This window comes from Vicugna pacos, chromosome 12 (assembly GCF_048564905.1).
Source record: "Vicugna pacos chromosome 12, VicPac4, whole genome shotgun sequence".
In the NCBI taxonomy this organism is placed as follows: Eukaryota; Metazoa; Chordata; class Mammalia; order Artiodactyla; family Camelidae; genus Vicugna; species Vicugna pacos.
The window spans coordinates 58,327,050-58,351,298 of NC_132998.1; the positions used below are offsets into that span (position 1 = coordinate 58,327,050).

At 43.8% G+C, this 24,249-nt stretch overlaps 1 long non-coding RNA gene across 2 annotated transcripts; it reads right to left on the reverse strand.

The window, feature by feature from the left end:
* Positions 1–12,174: 12,174 nt before the first annotated feature.
* LOC107033802 (uncharacterized) lies at positions 12,175–23,028 on the reverse strand. 2 transcript variants are annotated; one of them, XR_012078665.1, is made up of 4 exons: positions 22,763–23,028; positions 21,657–21,723; positions 21,139–21,225; positions 12,175–17,467 (listed from the first exon to the last, which is right to left on the reverse strand). It is a non-coding gene; the product is annotated as an uncharacterized lncRNA (long non-coding RNA). The 2 variants fall into 2 exon arrangements; XR_012078664.1 differs by having other exon boundaries at positions 21,657–21,755.
* Between the last annotated feature and the right edge of the window lie 1,221 nt (positions 23,029–24,249).

Below are 24,249 nucleotides of genomic sequence, written 5' to 3' on the forward strand. Positions count from 1 at the left end.
GGGCGCGCGCTGGCTCTTAAAGGGGCCTCGCCTGGCACCCGGAGCCGTGGCCAGGAACCCCGGAGATGCTTGGCCTGTGCAAAGCCGGGATGGGCGCAGTGCAATCCTATGGACACTTTCTCGTTCTCCTCCCCAACTTCTCGACCCCTGAAAGCTGACAGCTTTTCACTCCTTTTAACCTTGCCTTGCAAGTCTTTCCTGGCACCGGGCGGGGAAGGGCAGAAGAGTCTCTGCAGCCGCTGCTCATCCTCCCAGCAGAAGTTTGCAAACAGTTAAATATGATACAGCAGAAATGCATTTGCTGTTGCCTTGCCAGGCCCTGCGGGAATTTCTTTAAAACATTGCCCCCCCCTTTATCCATTATTTATGTATTCGTGGGAGTGTGGTTTTGTAACCAGTTCAGATGAATTAAAACAAAAACTCCACCGCAGGAAAGGAGCGGGGGCGGTGAATAGGGCCGAGGAAGGCCAGGGTGATCATACGCGTCTGTTTTTCAGCCAGGGTCCTGGGCGGCACCTGCCTTCACCCAGGAGGTCGGGTGAAGATCGCAGTGAGGACGATGTGGCGGTGGGGGATTGGGTGGGAGAAAGGCCGCGGGGTAACAACGGGCTCCCCACATGCCAGATTGGGCCCGAAGCGGGTCATCCTTGGGTCATTCGGCAGAAGCCGCGTTGGCGGTCACGTCTGTATGTCTTCTGATTCCCAGGCCCCCTCGCCGCGTCACCCTCCTGCCGCCTACAGTTCCTCTAATGGTTCCGCCATTGCTCACCGAGAGACCAGACCCCAGCTTCCTATTTGGGGAGGGCCTGGGAGACCTGAGCTGTCCCGGAATGGACACAAAGTATCCCTGCCACACAAAACGGTCCATTTCTTTTATTTTGAACTACTTAAACTTAATTTTTTGTTTCACCAACAGTCTTGTTCTTTGTAAATTTTTTTTAAAGGAAGAAAAAAAAAGCAACTGTCTATAATCTCCATCAAACCATTAACCTCTTCACGGATCTTCTCCCAGCCTCTGCCCTCTGCCTATGTAAACACACGTATACATGCTCGTATAGCCTTTGGATTAACATACAGGATTTAAGCGTATATATTTAAATTATTTCTTTTTAGCAAAATGGGATCGTATCATTCAGTGTCTGGAATCCACTTTTCTCTCTTAAGATAAAGTGGACCTCTTTTGGTGTCATGCAGTACAGATTTCACCATCATTTTAGTGTCTGTGGTGGGGCTGAGACAGAGGTGGAGAGGAATGGGGATGTGGTGAGGGTCACGGTTTTCTCTTGCTCTCATTACTTATTTATTAGAAAAGAGGATTTTTACATTTCTGTGGTGCAACACCAATTCTTGCGGTTTCAAGTCAACCACGTAAATATTTCCGCTTCTCATTGCTGCATCTTTGCCGATTTGTCCAGTTATTACCTTAGGAGAAATCCTCCTCCCTCCTTAAAATCAACATGCTCTTGAGAATAGCTTTGTGCCGGGCTGCCCTCCCAGGGGTGGTGGGGGTGGACGGGCAGGTGAGCTGAGTGTGCGTGTGCGTGCGTGTGTGTTTTCACGCTGAGGGACACAGGCAGCTGGACAAAGCAGGAAAATATTAATCCATTTGTTAGTTCATTCAGCAGCTTTTGTGAGCCCTTTTTAAGGCTTTGCTTTAAACTGTCAGAAACAAAGGTGCCCCAGTCGTGAGGGACACTTGGGTGAGGAAGGCATCTGCTATACAGTGTGACTAATGCTGGAATAAAGGTCTATTAATTTCTATGGCTGCTGTAACAAGTTACCACAAACTCAGTGGCTTAACATAGATGTATTACCTTACAGTTCTGGAGGTCAGAAGTCCTGCATCCGTGTCACTGGGCTAAAGTCAAGATACCCTCAGGGCTGGTTCCTTCTAGAGACTCTAGGAGAGAATCCATTCCTTGCTTCTTCCAGCTTCTAGAAGCTGCTGGCATTCCTTGGCTCATGGCTGCATCACTCCAATCTTTACTTTTGCCTTCCCTTGACTGACCTCCTGCCTCCTTCAAATAAGAACCTTTGTAATTACATTGGACTCACCCAAATAATTGAGGATAATCTCTCCATCTTGACATCTTTCCTGTAATCGTATCTGCAGAGTCCTTTCCACCACTGGGTAACATATAAGGTATGTAAGGTATTGTATTCATAGGTTCTGGGGATTAGAATGTGGACATCTTTGGGTGGGTGGGGCATTATTCAACTTACCACAAACGGTATGTAAAAAATGCCTTAGGAGTCTAGATGTGTCAGTTACAGTTCTCCAGAGAAACAGAACCAATAGGATGTATATAGAAATACATAAGAGGAGATTTATTGTAGGAATTGGTTCACACGGTTATGAAGACCCAAGAAGTCTACTGTCTGCAAACTGGAGAACAGGAAAGCCAGCGGCATAAGGCCTGAGAACCAGGAGGCTGCTGGTATAAGTCCCCAAGCCTGAAGCCCTGACAACCAGGAGCTCCAATGCCTGAGGGCAGGAGAAGATGGATGTTCCAGCTCAGGAAGAGAAGGAATTTGCCCTTCCTCCACCTTTTGGTTCTATTTGGGCCTCAATGGATACCATGGTGCCTGTCTGCATTGGTGAGGATGCTCTCTTTACTCTGTCTGCTGAATCTAATGCAGACACGTGTACAATAATGTTCACCAGCTACCTGGGCATCCCGTAGCCCAGGTATGCTGACATGAAATTAACCATCATACCAGGTAGGGGAGCAGCCCACTGCCTGGAGGAGGGGAGGCCAGGTGGGCTCTGCAGAGGTGGGGACATTTAACTTTGGACTTGAAAGATGAAGAGGAGATTGTCTGCTAGTGAAGAATGAGAAGGGCCTCCCAGGTAGAGGGTCAGCTGGAGCAAGAGCTTCAATGAAAGTCCTTTCCCTTCTTCCTTGGTCTGAGATTTGGTCCAACACCACAAGGCGTTCAATAAATATTTGTTGGATACGTGGGTGGGCCATTGAAGGGGTTTTCAGGAGTAAGTGTGCGGGGATTCAGACCCAGCAAACCCTCACTGGGTGTCTTTTTCCCTCCCCTTGTTGGACTCTGGGAAGGCAAAGATGGTAAAGAGAAGTTTTTTGCCCTCTAGGAACTAAGGTGTACAGAGAGACAAAGGTGCAAACAGATGCGATGTGAGCTGTGCAACTTTTAGCTGTCAGCCTCTGAGCCTCAGTTTTCTTCATCTGTAAAATGGGGATAACCATTCCGATCTTGTAGGTTTCTTGTGAGGATAATGAGAGGATATGTATGGCACTTGGAGCTCCGTGATAGTGGGAGTGTGTGTATGTATGCGCCCCAGGCCAGCTCATAACCTGAAGAGAAATGGAGACACACACACAAAATACATACTTACAAGCCTCTCTTCCACTGAAACTTAGTTTATTGGATCAGTTCTAGAAACTGAAACTGTGTTGGTCAAAAATAACACCAAACACCTCATAGGGCATTCATCATGTTTCAAGGTCTTTACATAGGATATTAACTAATTTAATCTTCAAAATAGTCCTCTGAGGTAGATACTATTATTATTCCTCTTCACTGTTGAGGATACTGGGTTTCTACCCAAACATGGAAGATGCTGAGATAAATAAAACATAAATTCTACATCCATTAGATGTCCGTCATCTCCTGCTTCCAGATGAGATCTGCCGTGTGATGTAATTTGACTTAACAAAATGATGGACGAAAAAGACATGCAATCAGATGACAATAGGAGTCCCAAAGAATTGAAACATGTACAAGTTCCTTCTGAAACATTGTGCTGTGAAATTATGTGCCCCCAAAGACAGGCTAACTATTTTTAGAAAGAAAGCAGTAGAGACTTTTGGAACCGTGCCTGAATACGGTCATACTTGGGCAAGGGATACAGGGAACTCCAATTTTGGGAGAGGGATCTCTGGAAGTGCAGTTCTGACCAAGTCATTCCTCCATTTAAGACTTTTCAACATGGGAAAGGAGCTAAAATATCAAGAGGAAAAAACCCCTCTCAGTGGCTCATTGCTGTCTCTGGAAGGAAGCCCAAGCTCCTTCTCCTGCGAAGGGGCCCTTCCTGATGGTCTCCACACCCTGCCCCCATCCTGCACCAGCCCCTCCTTTGGTCTCATCCAACTACCTGCTGTTTCCTGAACAGGCTCTGCTTCTATTTTTTTTTTTTTAACACTTTGCACCTTTGATTCATCTGGGAAGCACCTCCATCTCTTTCAAAACTCAGTCCTGGGGTATTCTTCCATATGAAGCTACATCTGATCCCCCAGGGAGGACTGGTCAGCCTTCCTTGGCCCCACTTGAGTGTTTGCAGCATTCTCGGAACAAAGAAGAGTTCTGTTTGGTTACTTGTCATCTCCTCCCATAAAGCATGATCTCCCTGAGGGCAGGGTCCCACACAGCACTCAGTTCTGACACTGGATAACCAGCCAATGAATACTTACTGAGTGCCAACCATGTCTAGGTGCTGGGGATCTGGCCGAGAAAAGACAGATAGACCCCTGCCCTCATGAAGCTTAGGTTCTTATGAGGACAGCAGACAGACATCAACCACACAAGATAAGAAGATGATTTTCAGGCCAGATATATGTTATAAAAAGATGAAAGTCACATGGTAGAGAGGAACGGGGTGGGTGGATGGGGTGCTCAGCTAGGGTGATCAGGGCAGGCCCTTAGAGGAGCTGTATCTGAGATGAGCTCTGCACAAGGTAACAGAGGCAACTGCATTGATCTGGGAGAAGAGTTTTCCAAGCAGAAGGAGTGGCAAGTGCAAAGGCCCTAAGGCAAGGACATGCTTGGCATATGTGAGGGACAGAGGAAGCCAGTGGGCTGAAGTGGAGGCTGAGGTCTTTAGGAAGGCAGGGGTCCCACATGCAAAGTCTCACAGGCCATGAAGGAGAGCTCTGGCCTTGTTCTGAGGGCAGTGAGGAAGCTCAGGGAGAGATCTCGCTGTGAGAGGAGAAGGAGCCTGGCACAGCGAGGCTGACGCAGTGGCAAAGCCTTGGGTGGTTGGAGAGGTCCTGAGTGCCAAGCGGTGGCTGCTTCTCAAATCAGCCACAGCCCAGCCTCCAGGGAGGCAGAAGGCTGTAGATAAAAATGAAAGAGCTGTCCCTAGAGTCTCCAAGCTCGGGTCCTCTAACAGAGGGGTGAGCATGGGGTGGCCAGGAGGCTATCCCCCTGGTCGGCTAGTTAGCCTGGGTAGACATGAAGCTTTGCTACAAAGACACCAAAGTAGAATGATTTATTTCTCTCTTCAACGACAGTCTGGCTTGTTGAGGCTGGTGGACCTTGCAAGGTCAGCAGGACTGTACTCGGGGGAGGTGGTCAAGGCCACGGTTGGGAGAAAGGACTCTTGAGCCATGACAGATAGAACTAGGGAGGATTCTGGCCCCCAGGTCCTGGTGGACCCTCCCTCTTCTGGTGGATCCAAAACAGATGAGAAGAAATACAAAGTTCCTGGCTGTATTCTTTCCTCTCCCAGCAGAGTGGAGCCAGCTCTGTGCAAACTTGCCCTCTTCCTGCTCTTCCTGTTTTGCTGGGGAACTTTTTTTTTCCCCCTCAAATACTTTTCTGTTGTCTGGGAGGGAATGTTAATTTCTCCAGGTTCTTTTTCACTGCGAGGAAAAGTTAGGGCAACCTGACAGGTGGATGCCTGGAGGCTGCATCTGGGAGAGAAGCAGGAGCCTGGTGCTCCTTTTGGTTTCATTCTGCCAGTTCTGCCAAGTAGTGGGGCCCCTGCCTTGGAGCAGGGGGCCAGCGAGAGGGTCAGAGGAGGCTGGCCACCTGCCCTCTCCACCATCCCTGGCTCGGCCCTGCTCCTGCCCCCCGTGGGGAGCTTTGTCACCATGGGGCTGGCCAACTTGGCTGGAGGAGAACCTCTCACTTTGCCTTTTCCTCCTGTCTCCTTTCCTGGGGCCTCAAGGGTAAGTGATAATTAATTGAGAGCAAAATCTTACTGTGACAGCAGTTCTGGACCAGTTTTGAAAGATAAACTTCTAGGGGTTAAATTAGAAAGAGTACTTCTGATGGATTCACTGAGCTCTGCCTCGAAAATGCACGCCCCGCAGAGAAAGCTGCTGTGACCAGCTAAGCAGCCCAGATACTGTGGGAGGGGAGTGTGCCTCCAGCGTTGGGGACACACCTGGGCCTCCCAGGCATCACTGGGAGGGATTCCCAGGGGGTGTGGAGTTCTCAGGCGGTCAGGTAGGCCACAGCCAGAGGACAAAAGAATGTGTCAGCCTGATTATGTAAATTTAGGAGCAATCACGCTGGTAGAGGCCTCCCTGCCGGCCAGCCGGCGGTCCCTAAGTTCATCACTGTTCCTCCAGGGCTGTCAGAGAGTATTTCTAGTATTATGTGTATGACCCCGATTTGTAAGGTGGACTTTCATCCATGTGGGCAGCCCTGTTGTTGAGAACAGACCTTCACCTTGAGGAGGTGCCCATGAGTACTTAAGAAGGATTTGATTAATTTTGATCTCATTTACAAACTTTAAGTCCTTTAAACATTTCATATTGCATTATCCATCACATATATTTACTTAACTTCCTAAGTATAATTGGCTGAAAAACCTCAAATAATTAAGCAATTCTTACAAACCTAACACATTTAGCTTAAAAATATGGTGACTTTGAAGTTCAATGAGCTGTCCCAGTACTACGTAAAACCTTAAGTGCAGATCAATTACTCAATTACACGTTTAAATTGGAATCACAAGGCAATCTATTATTCTAATAAACCAAGTTTTCTTCAACATTATGAGGCTATAAATTAGCAAAAACACCTTCACATAAAAATATTAACACTTCAGTTTTCATTCTTTTTACATTTTTGTACTTAATTTAAATCTTCCCGGGAGTAAAATGTATTTACTCACTAGGGAAACCATTCAGTCATTTGAAGCAATTTTTAAGGATACCTACTCAGCCGTTAGAATGCACATATGATCCAAGACCTACAGGCCAGGATTGCCTGTGACCCTCATGGACCATTCAGAGGTCTATTGATAGACATTTATCTCAAGACCTCCGTGTGGGGTCATCTCAGAGCCTTTGGTCCATATCCTTGCGGTTGTGTCGTATCATAACCTAATTCTTTCCTCTGTTCATGGAAATCTGTAACTCCGACCTTACATCATTTCCACATCATTGATTGGATTTTGTATTATTTGGCCTCTTAAAATACAAAATATCTAAAGTCCTTTGAGTTTCATGATATTAGTAGCTAACATTTATTGAAGGCCTATTCTGTGCCAGGAATAGTTCCACGTGCCTTTCATTTATTAATTCATTCAACTCTAACAACTCTTGAGGAAGGTACTACTCATTTTCTCGTTTTACAAATAGAGGAACTGAAGTACAGAGAGACTGGGTCATTTGTTCAGGGTCACGTGGGCAGTTAAAGGATGATCTGGGATTCAGAGCCCATGCTCTCACCTGGGACCTTGCTTTTTGAAAAGAAAATAAAAGAAAAGAAAATCCTGGTGGGATCACTCAACTTGCATAATTATTCATATAATTTTCCCCTCTCAGGACTTTGACTGCCCCGTCCCGATTCCACACTCAGACACATACACATCACATGGGTCTGATGTCCGCTATTCAGATGTCTTCCTCAGGGGGCATACTTCTTTTGTGTTAGCCCTAATGAGTGGACCTTTACATTTTGGGAAATGGCTCTTGCTTCTCAGTCTGAAGAGACAGTGGGAAGATGCTTTATCAAAACATAAATAAGGGGGGCATAACAGCAAGCTTTCCTAATCCAACAAAACACCCCAGGGCTCAGTGGTTTAAAACAATACTCATTTATTCTTTTTTTAAAAAAACAGCTTTATTGAGATATAATTGACCTAGAATAAACTGTATATGTCTCAAGTGTACAATCAGTGAGGTCTGACATTTGTGTAAACCTGTAAAGCCATCACCACAGTCAAGATAGTGAACATTCCCATCACCTCCAAAGTGCTCCCTCCCGCCGGTCCACCCTCACCTCCCCCAAGTCCCAGGCAATTCTGAGCTGCGTTGTGTCACTACAGATTAGTGTGTGTTTTAGGGGTTTACATAAAACTTTTATTTGGCTTCTTTTATTCAGCGTAATTATTTTGAGATTCATCTGTGTTGTGTTTATCCTCTTTAATGCTGAGTATTATTCCATTTCATTTGTATGGATACACCTCAACTTACTGGTCCATTTACCTGTGGGTCGGTTAAAACAACTTGCTCATGCTTTTGAGGGTGAGCTAGGAGTTGCTGATCCAGATTTGAATTGGCCTCAAGCAGTAGGCTGGGTCTAATTTTGCTCCATGTGACCCTCCTCTTCCTTGGACCGACATACCAGCCACAGAACATTATTCCCTTGGCAACGACAGAAGCACAAGTAGGCGAGTCCCACTGCACAAGCCTATTTCATACCTTTTTTTTCAAGGTGGCCACAAACACCCCATTTGCTAATACCTGTCACATGGCCAAGCCCAGTATCCGTACCAGAGCCTTATACCCCGAAGTGAGGCTGTCCTCACTGGTCACCGCCGGGGATAACTGGCCAGGGTGGAGGCTTTGCCTGTCTTCAGCTGGGGAATTTCCAAACCTGAAATTGCCCTGTTTGGACAGACATAGCAATAGATTGGCCATGAGAGTCCTCTGCGTCTGCCCCTTCCCATCTGCCAGGGCCAGGCTGGTACATGATGTGTTTTTCACTCTGTGACAGACTAGGGTGTCCCTTTCTGAAGGGAGACGGAGGAAGTGAAGGGAGTTGGGCACAGAATTTTGCTAATACAGCCCGTGGAGGCTATGCCAAAACAGAGGCTGGGATTCTGCGGTCCACTGGTTCTTAGGTTTGTTCAAGAAGCCAGGCTAGATGCTGGGGAGACCCAGGCAAGTCAGACAGAGTCCCTGCCCATGCGTGAGGCACTAGCTGTGCAGCAGAGGAGGTGGACCCATAAACAGACCGCTGAGGGAGCTGTGAGGGTGGTGACAGACGTGCTCTGGGTTTTGTGGGATGACGGACGGAGGGCTGGGGAAGGGAGAGGCTCCTCCATCATCAGAGACGTTAAGAGGGAGCCGTCCCAGCAAGACCAGCCACAGAGTCTGTTTCTAAAGTCCACTGATAAATGACTCAAAACAGTATTTTCAAGTTTCTACCATTTGCCAAACACTCTTCTGGGTGCTGGGGACTGCCTTTTGTTATCATAGCAACTGGAGCTTGTATTATCATTGGAATATGTTGATGATGATGTCAGCCTTCCTCTGGCACGACCAAAGCACTGGCCATCTGGAAAGGCAGGACACTTGGATGCCCTTGGACCTGGGCAAGAGTCGGGGGGGGGGACAGGCTTTAGAGAGCCTCAAATCAATTATCCCTAAAATACCCTCTATAGTTGGTTTTCTAAATTAGGATCCACGGCCCAATCTGCTTACACCCGTAAATCTTTTTAAATTTAGAACAGTTCCTATTTTCCTAATGTGAACTGACGGGACTAAACTATTGTCCTGTAGAACATTCTACCGTCTGGATTTGTCTGCTTCCTTGTCGTGAATTTAGCTGGTCCTTTTGTCTTCTTTCCCCCCATGTCTCACACACCTCACTCAGTAACTCAGACGGATCAAGCAGCCCCCCTCCCCCACAAAGCTTTATGAGGATAGAGAAATGAGAATTACGGAATTACAGGTGTCACTTCAGGGAATTTCTAGAACATTTCACCAAGTAACTGGAGATACGACATTCTTGGAACATTTATGCAAATTGACCATTTAGCTCATCAAAAAGCAATGTTTGGTTAATGTCAGAAAAGCTCGATTGAACAAATAATATTTTCTGACCACCATGTACTTCAAGAAGAATAAAAAATAGAAATAAAAAGCCCTCTTTAACTAATTCATGAATAAAAAGAATAGATTTTAGAATATGCTTAGAAAAGAATAATGAAAATTCCACATATCAGAACATATGGGAGGCTTCTGTGAGATTCAAAGGGCTGAAAATCAATAAGCCAAACATTCAACACAAGAAATTAGCAACAGAACAGCTGAATAAACTCAAAGAAAGTAGGAAATGTAAAAGAACAGAAGTAAATGAAACAGAAAACATCTATAAAGTAGATGTGACTAATCAAGCCAAGTTCTTTAATATCCAAATTTATTAGAAATATATTATATATAAAATAATATATAAGATAAAATTCAAATTTCCTAGAAAAGACTGATGAATAAAATGGGCAAACCTCTTGCCAGTCTAACTAGGAAACAGAGAGGTGGCAGCCATAAACCACTGAAAGGAATTGAAAGGAAATACGACTTCAGGTGAAGAATAAATTAAAAATATAATAAGAGGATATTAAGAGCATTTTTTGGCCAATACTTTAAAATAACATCAAATTTTGAAAATTTAAATCAAGTGTGCACAATTTTCTACACTTAAAAGTAATACAATTTGACTTTAAAAGAAATAAAAAATATGAACAATGTTGTAACTACTTAAAAATTGAATTGGTGATCAAAAATCTTGATATCAAAGAAATATCAGAACCAGACTTTAAAAAGAAACACACAAAAACGGGGGGTTTCACCAAACATTTTAAGACTGAATAATTTCAATCTAACACAAGTTCTTCCAGAGAGCAGGAGAAACACCAATGCCCCCCAACTCATTTTTTATGAAGTTGGCTTGGTATCTAAGCCAAAAACTGTTGAAGAAAGGGAAATATAGGCCAATCTTTTTCATAAACAAAATGTCAGCAAATTGAATCCAACGATACAGATGAAAGATACTATATCATGACCAACTTTGATTTGTCCCTGGAATGCATTGGAAAATCAAGTAATGTAATTCATCACATTAACAGATAAAAGGAGAAAAACCATACAATCATGATTTGTATGCCAGCATATGTCTAATTTGGTTAATGTTCCATGTGCACTTGCAAAAGTGTATATTTTAGTTTTGGGATACAGTGTTCTATAAACATCAATTAAATTGGTTGATAGCATTGTTCAAATCTATATATGTACTGATTGTTTTTCAGTCTACTTGTTCTATCAATTTTTGGGAATGGAATAATAAAATCTCTAATTCTAATTGTGTATTTTTTCTATTTTCCTTTTAGTTTTTTAATCAACATTTGTGAGTGTAGCTAAAGCAATGCTTAGAGGAAATGTATAGCTTTAAATGCTATATATATATTGGAAAAGGAAAAATGGCTTAAAATCAATAATCTAAGTTTCTACTTTAAGAATTAAAAAAAAAAAGCAAATTAAACCCGAGATATGTAGAAGGAAGAAAATAATAAAGATGAGAGTGAGGGGAAAGTTAAAAAAGAAAACAGACAAGTGATAAAAAAAATCTACAAAGCTCGAAGTTGGTTCTTTAAGGTGAATAATAAAGTTTTGACTCAAAATACAACACTGAATAACAATAACATATAATCAAAGAGGGGTAAATTGGTGTTAAACTGTTCTGTTTCTTGAATTATTCAGGAGGGGGCAGAATAAGATATCGCTTAATTTTAGACTTTGGTAGTCATATATGCATAGTAAAATTCACAGATTATCACTAAAAAGAAAAGAAATTGAATATATAAAATCCAGAGAATACAGGAAGTAGGAAATACAAACAGAAATAGAAAACAAGAATAGGAAAAACAAACAAAGGAAAGCTCAATTGGTTAAAAAAAAAAAAGCCAAGAAAAAATAATAAAGAAGCATCAAAAAGAAAATGCAATGAGGAAAAAGAAGAAGATTATAGAAATAAGTCCAAATATAATAACAATCACAGACGTAAATGGACTAAACACACCAGATAAACACAGAGATTTTCAAAATGGATTAACCACATTCCCTTCTAGCTATCTAAGAGATAGAGTCAAAGCAAGAGGGTATAGAAAACTTGAAAATAAAAAGATAAAGAAGTGCACAAAATAAAGCTATTTTAATTAAATTAACACCAGAGAAAATATTCTTGAAAGAAAAGCCATTGCTAAGGATAGAGAAGGTACCTACATAATAATAAAATATTTAACTCACCGAGAAGATAAAGCAATTCAAAACTTATATGCATCTTATAACACTTAAAAATGAATAAAGCAAAAATGGACAGACCAGCAACAAGAGTTTGACCAATCCACCACCACTGTGTGTGTGTACAAAACCCTGTAAGAGGGTAGATTTGAAATACAGTTAACAAGTATAATTGAATGCTCATTTATAGAATTTTTTTGCAAAAGAATTAGAGAATATACATTTACTTCAGGCTCCCATGGAATATTAGTGAAAACTGACCATATGTTATGCTACAAAGCAAGTCTCAACAAATATCAAAGGTTAAAATTATACAGATCATCTTCTATGATTATATTGTATGAATTATAATAGATAATAAATTATTACTATGTTTAGAAATTAGATTCTCATGTTTATATAATCCGTTAGTCAAAGATGAATTTTAACATTAAACTGAAAGATAATACTGAAAATATCACATATTAAAACTTGTGGCATTCAGTTAAAATCGTATTTAGAAGGAAGTTTAAAGCCTTAATTTCATATTTGGAAAATAAGAAAGACTACAAATTTATGATTTACCCAACCATCTAAAGAAGTTAGAAAAAATGCAGCAAAACAAACCCAAAGAAAGGGAAGGAAAAAATAATAAAGGGTGGGAAACTGATGCAAGAGAAAATCAACATACAGTAGAGCAGATGAACAAAGAGAACAATTAAGTCTTTAAAAATACCAATGAACTTGGTAAACTTCTGCTGAGATTGATCAAGAGAAAGCGGGAAGGTACAAAAAATATAACATCAAGAATGAATAAAGGAGGATGAAATTCTACATGTTGCAGATATCTATCAAATAATAATGCGGTATGATGAACAAATTTATACCAACATATTTGAAATTTTATACTGGACAAATTCTTAGAAAAATATAACTTACTAACATTGACTCAAGAAGACATAGAAACATGAATAGTCCTATAACAATTAAAAACATTGAATGAATAGTATATCAGTCAGGGTCTACTCAGGAAATAAAAAACACACCAGTTATTTGAGCAGAGAGAATTTAGTCGAAAGAATTGTTAACTAGGTACAAAGACATTAACTAGGTAACTGAAAGGGTAAAAGAATCATTCTGAGATTTGCAGGCAGGATGCAGCTAGAACCATTCCTAGGGGTTGGGGAAACAAAGGGATGAACTTGGAATTACTAAAATTTAGTGACTTAGAGGAGGGGTCTCACAAAGGTGAATCTCAGACCTCAAATGAGGCGGTACTGTCAGGCTGGTGCAGGTGTCCTTTAGCTTGGAGGAGGGGCCCCACAGGGTTGGAAACCAGACTTCTGACGGGGCACAGGCTGGCTCATGCTGATGTCTCTGGGGTGTACATGTCGGGTGTGATCACGCTGGTTCTGTAAAGACTTCAAACTGGACTCAGCTGCTGTTGCAGGATGAACAGCTAGGTGATTCTTAACAGGAATCAAACAGGAAGCTGATGGAAAGTAGCCAGTCCTATCTTCCTCCCTGGCCTCCTACTATTCCCCTAGCATCCCCTGCTGGCAGAATCTAACATGGCACCAGCTGACACTGGCTGAAATGTGGATTGGAGTCCCAGCTCCAGTATCACAATGCAGAGTGTAGAAGGGTGGGCTTAGAGCTGAGAGACAACAGCTTCAGAAGGGCATGGTCCACCTTGTTGGCTTCTCAGCATTCACAGTTACCATTAGACATGCATTTGACTTTCACACAACAAGAAAACAACTCTAGGTTTCCAGTTAACCTGGTGCAACAATCCTTCATGCCAAAAAATACATTCTCAGTCTCTCCCCCAAATGAGAAGATGCAAAGTCCCAACAGGCATGTTACCCTCATCTCTGGGTAATGTTAACAACCCCTCAAATCAAGTCACAGTCCCATCTGAATACCGTTACCTAAATATGAAATTGGAAAGTTAACCTCCAACAAAAGTTACGTAAAATAGTAATAGGAAAGGGGAAGGAGAAGAAAAAATACACATATACACCATACAGCAAGCAAGGAAGAAAATACTCACAATTGATGGTCTTTGTTTCTGTAACAGGTCATGAGGCTGTAGTTGACATTTGTAATTCCTTCTTCTATTGCCCATTCTGCATATCCTTTGCTTTCAACTGTTTAGGGTTCTTTAGCTGATGGAATGACCTAAATCTTCATTCTTGAAGTCTCTGAATTCTCAGTGGTCGTGACCTTTTGATTTCTGTCATTTTCCATTAATTTTTACGATTGGACGTGAAGTATTAAGGGGCATCCCGGGACATCCTCTAGGTTTCAGATCTCACTCTCCCTGACTCCACTGTGTAGCAGCAAACCAATTTCTCCTCGTAATCAAGATCAATTAGCCTTGGGGCCACATGGAACCCTTTCTTGGTTTAATGGCAGGAAGACCAAAATGGCTGGTAGTAGCTCCCACTTCCAGTTGAGTGGAATTTAATTTAATACAACTCTAGTTGTATCCTCTAGTGGAAGCACATCTCTCTTGGGAACCACAGCCTCCAAACCCACAGAGCTCAGAGTTGTCGGGATGGGAAGCAAAAATTCTGCAAGCAGGTTATGAGGTATACGAGTGAGAGGACCCAATCCTACTTCTATCCCTTAATTCCTGGACTCATTTTTTCTGGTGAGGAGAGAGAAGGCACCGTATATCAGTTTCTAACCCAAAGAATAAACTGCATCCTATAAGATAGACTCTTTTCAAGTTGCTCTTTCTGCCTGGAAGCCTGGGAAGTTTTCTCTTTTTCCTTTAAGATCATGCATTTCACCGGGATGTACCCTCACGTGTGACTTTCTCAACCCAAATAGAACTCAGTGAGCCTTTAAATCAGTTGGTAGGTATATCTTCCCCCGCTCAAGAAAAATGTCTTCTAGGATTTAATGATGACTTCTTCCCCATCTGTTCACATTTGTCTCCATCTGGAACAGCTATTATTTGTCCATCAGATCTCTCGGTTTTGTGCACCAAGTCTCTTTTCCCTCATAAATTATATTTTTGGGGGATGATCTTTCTTCATATTTTCGAGATATTTCCTGTATGTCATCTTCAGGTTGCTAATTAGGTATCAATAATCTTCAATTTGCCTGACAAATTTTTTAGTTGAAAATCATGTTTTATGCTCCAAGAAGTTTTGTAAGTGTGTGTAATTTAAAAAAGGAGAGCCATTTGGATTTTGGATATCATTTTTAAAATCAAGCAGTTCTATTTTGCTAGGTATATGAGTTCCCTACTGCTATGATAGCAGATTACCGTGGATTTAGTGGGTTAAATCAACATGAATTTGCTATCTTACCGGTCCTGGGGGTCAGAAGTCCAAAACCAGTTTCACTGGGGCAAAATCAAGGTGTCAGCAAGGCTGGTTCCTTCTGGAGGCTCTAAAGGGAGAATCTATTTCCTTGCCTTTTCCAGATTCTCAAGGTCATCTGCTTTCCTCAGCTCACAGCCCCTTCCTCCATCCTCAAAGCATATCACTCTAACTTCTGGTGCTGTTGCCACATCTCCTTTTTCTGACTCTGACCCTCTTGCCTCCCTCTTGTAAGGACCTTTGTGATTTTATTGGGCCTACCTGGATAATCTAGGCTAATCTCCCACCTTAATATCCTCAGCTTAATCACATCTGCGAAATCCCTTCTACTATATAAGGTAACATATTCATAGGTTCTGAGATTAGGACATGGACATCTTTCAGCATGTGTTCTAATTGTTTATCTCAATCTTCCTTCCTCTGGCAGCAGGGATGCCTCAATCATCTTCCTTGGTCAACCTGTTGGAATATCCTCAAAGGCAGGAGTTCGGCAAATGGTGAAAGGCAGAGGAGTCGCACACCGTGTGTGCCAGTTCAAGGGGGGCATCTATCAGTAACCCCCATCCCAGGAATCCCCCAGGAAACCGTTCTGCAGTGTCTCCCAGCCTTAAGTCAGTGCAGGCATCCAGGTCTTTGAATTTTCCCCATTTCCAAGATTACTTAATCTGTAGTGACTTCAAGTGCTGATTTCGTTGGCTTCCTTTCTCAGCAGTCTAGATTTCTTTGTAGGTTTTGGGAATTTGGGTCTGCAGACTTATTTTGAGAGGAAGCTGTTTTGTTTCTGTTTCTCTGCCTTTTCCCCCACCTCTCTCCCTCCCAATTGCCCTCTCTGACAGCATCTTTCAGTCGCTGGGTCTTTGAGCCCTAATCTTGATCCCTCGTCACAGCAGTAGCTCAGGTGGTTACTGTTCTGTTGTTACACTGGGCGATGACTGATCTAATTACAGAGCAGTGGGAGGTTGGCACAGCCCCTGGTCACAAGGTTTCTATTTCCCTCCTTTCCTCCCACCCCAGCTTCCAGTTCTTCTTTTCACAAACAGGGGACAATCCAGCCAAGATCCAAGACTTCGAAAAGTGAGCCTGGACCCTGTCCTCATTTTGTGAGCAGTCCTTGGGGACAAAAAGAAATTGGCTGGATTTCCCTCCAGGCACACTCTAAGCATCGTCAGTTTTTCTCTTCTCCATCTATTTTGAGTCTTTCAGGTTATTTTCTTCTCTATGATTTCTTTTCTTTTCTTAATTATGTTTTTCCCCCTTTTTGTGTTTTATGATCATCTTGGTAGAGTTTACACAGGAGTATGAACTGAGTACACGTGGTCACCTCAACTGCCAGTCTGTACAATCATTTAAAACTCTGTTCTTCAGTCTACATAGATTTTGGTTAAGAAAACACTGGATGGATAATTGATTTAGAGACTTTTCTATACGAAGGATTAAAGTTTTCACTAGCAGATTTAACAGGGGTGGAAGGACAGGTAGGAATCAAAGCTGAGTTCACACTGCTAGCATAAGGTACCGGAGTTTAAGAATCCAGGATGGCGAAGCAGATTTTGGAGGCAAAGACAGAGAGGTGAGATCTGAGGCTTGAGACAGAAGGAACGGAGGACAGAGAGAGAGAGAGTGGAGTGGCCCAGACTTCGTGCTTTTCAAGGCCTGCAGTGAGGGGGTAGGAAGAGGAAGGAATGTGTTAGTCAAGGAGTTCTGCTATGAGAGGCATAGCTCTAAAGGCGGAGTCTCAGGGAGGGAAAGCTCACCTCCTGGGTGCCGCAGACAGGCCAGTAGAAAAGGCTCAGCCCTGTACTGGGCTCGGCTCTGGGTGTCCCTTGCTGGGGCACTCCTCCATGAACTTCTGCACCTGAAAGTCACTGACTAACGTGAATGGAGGCTTAAAGCAGAAAAGCACTGTGACTTGGCTTGGCTTAGGAGTTGCTCTTAGGCAAATCCACAAATGCCCCATCCCTTTACATCTGCTTAGCCCAGAAGCTGACAGTTGGAGCTCACCTTTCCCCATGCATAGGTCCAAATGGAAAGTAGTTCTGAGTATTTTTGGTTTTCAGAGCCATCTTCCAGCCCCCGAGAGGAGGGTTGTCATAATTCACAGCACAAGTGCTGGTGTAGATCCACGTACTCCAGCAACAGGAGCCAAACCTATGAGGGGCAAGGAGGTTCTGCCATCAGACGGGCTCTTGTATGGGCGCAGTGAGGCCCTGGGCGATTAGGACTCACCTGTCTGGACCAGGTGGAGCCCATGTGGAGCTGTTCGTGGTCCTGAATCACAGCTGCTAGTCTCTGTTGCACTGTTACTCTACTTTCTACTGGGGCAGTGGTGACCCCTGTTCAGTCTCTTTCAGGAGTTGGGAATCAAGTGAGTGAGGATGTAAGAGATAGAGAGAAGAGAGAAAAACAGAGTCCTTCGGAGAATCCTGCTGTTGAGACATTTCCAGGGAGAAGAAAATGGGACTATTACTTGTGATCGGCATTTACAAAGTTTTACAGTCACCAAGACCTCTGGGAAGTTAGGAAGCACATGATCCCACCATTTCCCTTTGATGGTAAATTTATATGTGAAGGCAGAGACACAGGACTGTGAATTTCTGGAGTTTGGGGTTCATGCTGGATTCCCTTATCACCTTCCAGTGTATATGGCAGGTGTTCAATAGGTGTTGAATTGATAAGAAGTTAAGAGAAAGAGTGTGGATTAGGTACTCAGAATCAGTTTTGCTTTCATCCCTGCCCAGCAAAGGGGCTAACATTTGACATTCAATTGTTTCAGCCATTTGATATTAGGTTCATTAGTTTGATCGTCATGAGAAATTCATTACAAATTTCCCAGTCAATAATCAGTCTCATAAGGCAAGCCTCCTGAGTGAGATCTCATTGCTCCCATGAGGTGAGTCCAGGGCTCAAATTCAGGTCTTGCTGACCCCAAAGGCCATGGTTTTCCCATCATCATTGGCTACTTTCTTCTTATGCAAGGAGAGAGACATAAATACCACAAGGGGAAAATGGGCTTGTAGTCTGTACAGGTATCTAGTTTAATGTCTGGAGATCATGTTAAAAGGTTAGGAAGCTGGTTTTGTGATGGCAACTATTGCCGATCAGGGTTTGGGGCCAGGAGCTTAGGTCTAGGGTTGGGGGTCAGGGAGAGGATGGTCTCAACCCAAGGCCCAGGGGTTTTCCCCATCTCAGTGCCTCATGCATGTTCCAGCTTCAGACAGCAAAAGTAATGAGTAACTTCCAATGACAGAGGAAGTCACTAGGAGAGCCAATAAAGACACAACAGATCTGGCAGGGGAACAAATACAGCTCAGGTGAGGTGCTAGGAGGCTTGGTCTAAGCTACACCAGGTGCTTTTCTCCAGCTCCTGGATAAATCAGCCTGGCAGTCACCCAGACTTTAGTCAGATCCAGAGGTGCAGCCAGCTCTGGATCCGCATCAGGCTAGCTCTCTCCTCGTGTCATCAGGGAACGGAGTTTTTTCTAGTCTACAGGGAGCTTATCCTGATTCCACGTGGTCCACCTGAGTGCTGCCCTTCACTAACTGGGCAGCATAGCCCTACAAACTGCCTTCAAAAGGTATACTTAGAGGAGGATGCCAGAATGCCTTTCAAAGGATCTGTAGACATGCGTTGAAGTACTTACAGAGCCAGTGTCCCCTTTGCTGCAATCTTCCCTCCTCCCCCACCCTGTGGGCCCCCGCAGGCTTCCATGGCTAACTGGAAACCCGATGCAAGCTGAACCAATCAGATTCTCTCTTCTGTAGACTTAGACTTATGAGACAGTGCTTCTCCTAGGTTAGCTTTGGCTGCTGGACCTGGAAGGTCAGGGAGTCCTGGGACTGGGGGGCATTTTGGGACAGGCATGATAGCTCTTGTGCAAAAAGAGAAGCCAGACTGATGAGGGAAGAAACGAAGGAACAGCAGAAGGAAAAGCAGAAACAGAGAGGATGAGGGAGAGAGAGGTGCTGCCTCGAGGGCAGCCTGCAAGCTTTGTGGGGCTGGTGCCCAGTCAGCATAGAGGTCAGAACAATGGCACAGCATAAACTCTGGCCTGACGCTTCCAGCTCTCTCCCTGCCACTTACTGACTCCATTTCCTATGAGGGGAACGGATGAAGGAGAGTTTTATTGGGGGTATGAATTTGTAATAGTCATTCAAGCATTTGCTATTTAGGAGAACGTAGAATTGCAAAGCATATTCATTAGGTATTAGGTCCTTGAAGCATCCTCTTAAGGCATGTTCCTCCAAGTTTTCACACCACGGATCACCAATTTACATCAAAAAAAAAGGCAAAGTGTCATCAATGATTTTAAATTACAAGACGAAACAGTATTTTAAACGTTAAGAATAATTTCGTACTAGTAAGATGGCCCTCCTGCCCTCCCTGCTGTTCTTTGCGGGCCTTTTGCCTTTAGACCGGGGGTGGAGCAATCAGTGGGTTCCACCCCCGGCCACACTGTGATCGGTTCAGAAGTGGACATGTGACCTAAGCCTTTCCAATCAGTGTGAGTCTCAGGACTTCTGGGAACTGGGGGGGCCACAGCTACTCTCTGCGGGTCTGAGTGTTGGGGTGAACGTGAGGGACTTGGTGCTGCCAGAACCATTTTCCATCACAGTGAGGGGCGGAGGGGGGGGACAGTCAGAAAAGACGCCAAGGAGGAGGACAGAGCCAAGGCACATGCAGTGAAATGGAGCCAGCTCTCTGGCATCACAAACGATATAATTAGTTCCATTTATTGTTTAATCCATTTGGATTTAGGTTTCTGTCGTCCCTGACTGAGTGTACACTGACCCGTATACTACCTGCTTTTTTTTCTCTCACCGCTTGCTAAAAAGATATGCATTTACCTTTACCAGGATTTGATTTTTGTTTTTGTTGTTTTATCTCCCTTTAATCCTGAATCAGATGCATTTTGTTGACCATTAACTCTTTTCTGTGAATAAGGCAGCATGTAAAAGAGCAAACTCTTTTTATTCACAGAGCAGAACCCTTGCTTACGACGGCCGTGGCTGCTTCAACTCTGGCACCCATCCCAAAATACCATTTCTAGCACATGACTCACAAAGTAAATAGTCTATAATTGAGAAGCCTCTTATCATTATTTTGGCACCACCAACAAAATGACAAGCCAGGCAGCATTTTTCCTTCACATTTGAACCCTGTATATGCCAAGGTCTTGCTTCATATCCCACACGTGGGCAGGTTTGGCTTGCTGAAAAGGGGAGTATCTGCTAGTATGTGTATGCACTAATTGCTTTTCTACTTTGTGTATTCTTGAGGTTGTGTAATGTCCAACAGTGTTATCTGATAAAGGAGTTTTGTCAATGGTTCCTTTGGCCCTCTCCAAGCAGAGTCTTTATCACTATTTTTGCAGCTGGTTTACAGCCTTCTTGGTAATTGTGTGACTGACTTTTATGTGCATTTTTTAAAGAGAGCAGCAGCTTAGAACCATGCCTCTGTAGCTTTGGTCTCCTCTGCACTTTTAGCAACAAGGAAAATTAATCGCACGTTAGAAAGCATTATTTTGTATTTGTTCTCGAAAAACTGGATTGGTCACTTTAGGGGAAGATAATGGAGCCCTTTTTTATGGCTCCAGACTGCTATTTATCAAAGTTTTAATTTTAATGGTAACATATGGAGGACTAGGGGCAACGGACAGCTGGTCCAGTAAATGAAATTTGCAAATATTTTTCACTCAACTTACATTCACAGTTTTCATTTTTGGCTACATGTGTAAAATCATCACCCAAGAACCTATCCTAGAATATGCAGTTTCATATCTCATAGATTCACTTGAGAACTATTTGTTCATTAAGCTTACCGTGTTCTTCTGAGGATGGTTCTGCCATTTTCATCATTACTTTACCTTTGAAGAACCTCTTTCAAACCACTGATCCATTTCGGTGAACTGGAGATAAAAACAACCTCACAGTGACCACAAAAATTCATAAATAGCAAACAACTTACAAGCAAGAAGCCCTATGCCAGTCTGACTCTTGTTACTTTCTAGGCAATACATCACTTCTAACTGGTAGCTTTTAAGATTCTATTTTTATTCCTGGTGTTCTGAAGCTTCACAGTGGCATTTTTTGGTGCATTGTGTGAGAGGGCAAGAGAGAAGGTGGTGGTGGTGGAGGCAGCTGGGTGAGAGCAGGCAGGTCTTTGAAAAATATATCAGAACTGTGAGACCATTAGTACTTTGTCTTAAGTCTCTTCCCTTCAGTTCTCACCTTTCTCTGCAAGCTTTTTGCTGTTTTATTGGCCAGGAGGTGGCTGGTAGGTAAGGTGTGTAAGGACCACATCAGGTAGGCGCATGCTCTGTGCTATGCCGACTCATACCTGTGCTGAGCTGGGACAACGATGCCAACTTCTGCCAGGTTGTGGCCCTCGGTCCTTTTACATGGAACTAGGATAGAAAAATAACCTAGATGTAGTAACCTATAATGGAAAAAAATATGAAAACAAATGCATGTATGTATATGTATGACTGAAATATTATGCCGTACACCAGAAGTAGACACATTATAAACTGACTACACTTAAATTAAAAAAAAAGAAAGATAACCTAGAAATAAGACAAATGTAGCCTCTTTCTAATGATCGTATCGCTTTTCCTTTCCTTGTTTTATTTACTGGCTCAGATCTTCACAAAGAAGATGGCTAAGCACGGTGATATGGTGATGGGATGGCCATCAGGGCTACTTCAGAACATTCCCATTATCCTTCCCCCGGTCCGTGGTGAGGTTCCACTTTCCCACACCTTTGAGGTTAAACGTGAGAGTGTGGTTTGCTTTGGTCAACGAAATGAGAGCAAAAGTGACACATCAGTTCCATCCAGGCAGAAACTTTAAGAGCTGGAGAGTAATGTGCATTGTCTCTGTCAGGTTGCTGAGCGATCAGGTGGAGGCTCGGTGGCATCAGCCTGCATCGCGGAGGCTGGCGAGGACTACAGGATAGACTGTCCCCTACCCTTTACCGTGCCCGGTGAACTTAAGCAAGAAAAAGACTTTTCATTGATTTAAGCCACTGAGACTTCGAGGACTCATTGCCCCTGCAGCATAACTAGCCCCTTCTGACCCAAACATGTGGGTGCACATCTAAACAAAAAGCATGGATCCCTTTGCCAGATTCGCTTTCCGAAAGCTTACCCTGACCGGCACCCCGCAGAGTCCACGTGCGTGCCTGCCCTCCTCCGCCGATTCCCCAAGGCCTCCTTTTTTTTTTTTTTTAACAGAAGACACCCGTGTATTTTCAAGCTTTAATTATCCTAATCGCCATTCTTTCATTTTCTGTTCGTCAATCACACACCCAAAATCAGGGAGATTCTCAGTAGACCACTCTATTGGTATGGATTTTCAACAAGCAAGACTAGTCCTAACAGCATTTTTTAACAAAACTGAAGCTAATGTTGGGTCTCCCATGGTAAATAAAATACAAGGACTTACGCAATATTCAGAGATTTCCGGTGCGCGGCGCTGCTGCGCAGTTGGCCGAGTCTCTCGTGGCGCGAGCTTGGCTCTACCTGCGTGGCGATGGGAGTGTCACGGGGCGCCGGGAGGGCGGCGGCGTGGGGGGCCGGCTGCAGCCCGGGCTCATGGGAGAGCGGCGGAAGCCCACCTCCGCCCCTCGCACCCCAGGGACCCGCCCTGCCACCCTCCTCGCGGTCCGCGCCCCTGACTCGCCATCGCCCCCTTCGGGCAGCGACCGGAGCAGCAGCGCACTGGGTACCCGTCACCGCACCCAGGCCAGCGACCGAGCCGCTGGAGGGAGGATGGAGCGGCAGCAAGAGCCTGGCTGTGCCCTCGGAAGGCAGGTTTTCAGAGTCTGGAGTCAAAGGAAAATTAGGGAATGCACGGACAGATTTGAACAGCACCAAGACTCCAAGACTTCAAAAATAGGATTGTTGCTAATACTGAGCGCTGTTACACTGCAGGGAAATAGGGGCTGCTCTTTTGAAAACGAGATCTTGTGCGATAAATGCAGCGCAGGACATATATTTATGTTCTTACCTTCACTGAAATATTATAAGATTCGGGGGATTCTGTGACTATGCCAAGGAGGAGAATGATCGCATGTGGAAGATGCAAACACGGTTCTCTAACGTCATAAATCTGGAAAGCGAGAACCGGGGTTGTTTTCCAGCGATGCAAATGCCACGCCCCTTCCGTCCAGACCACTTGTTTGTGACTCTGCACAGACCTCTGGGTCACCGCGAGTGTAAGGGAGGAGTACTGACACCGTGAACAGTCTCAGCCGAGGGAAGCGGCTTAACATCTGAATGACACTTGCAAACTGAATTTGCCGTGTAGGGTTTTCAAACAATTTGCCCGTTTCCCACATGCTTTGAAACCCTCTTTAAAAACTCGTGTGAAATATTTAAATAGGTCCAAATCATGTTGATTGAAAAAATGCTTACATGCCTTAATTGTCCCCCCCCCCCCGCTCTCCACTTTATGTTTGGTTGTCATTTTGTTCACAGCATTCAATTTTGGGGGGTCCATTTGACATCAGTCTGTGGTTTGTTTCCTAGTGGTCGCTTCAAGTCAGATCCACATACTTCTGGCTACATCCACCCCGACCCCCAGCCTGTTTTCTCTTTCACTGTGTTAATGTATTCAGCAACTCCTGCTGTGGCAGGAACTGGTGAAACTGCTCGTTCTTGGGCCTCAAGAAATCTTACATCTATTCCAAAACTTGTTTCGTAGGATCACTGTCTTAATTTCTAGATTTCAGATTTGGGCTAGTGTTGTATCGTCCAGTATTTATTTTGACAAGTGGTTTCAGTTGCTCTTTTCAGGAATCTGTCAACTCATTTGCCTCAATTTTCACAACTAGTATTTTTTCACTAAGCTACCTCCTATGACCATTTCCTCTAAAAACTCAAAAGTAAGTTAACACAAAGCATAACTCTATAGAGCTGGGGACTTTCAGA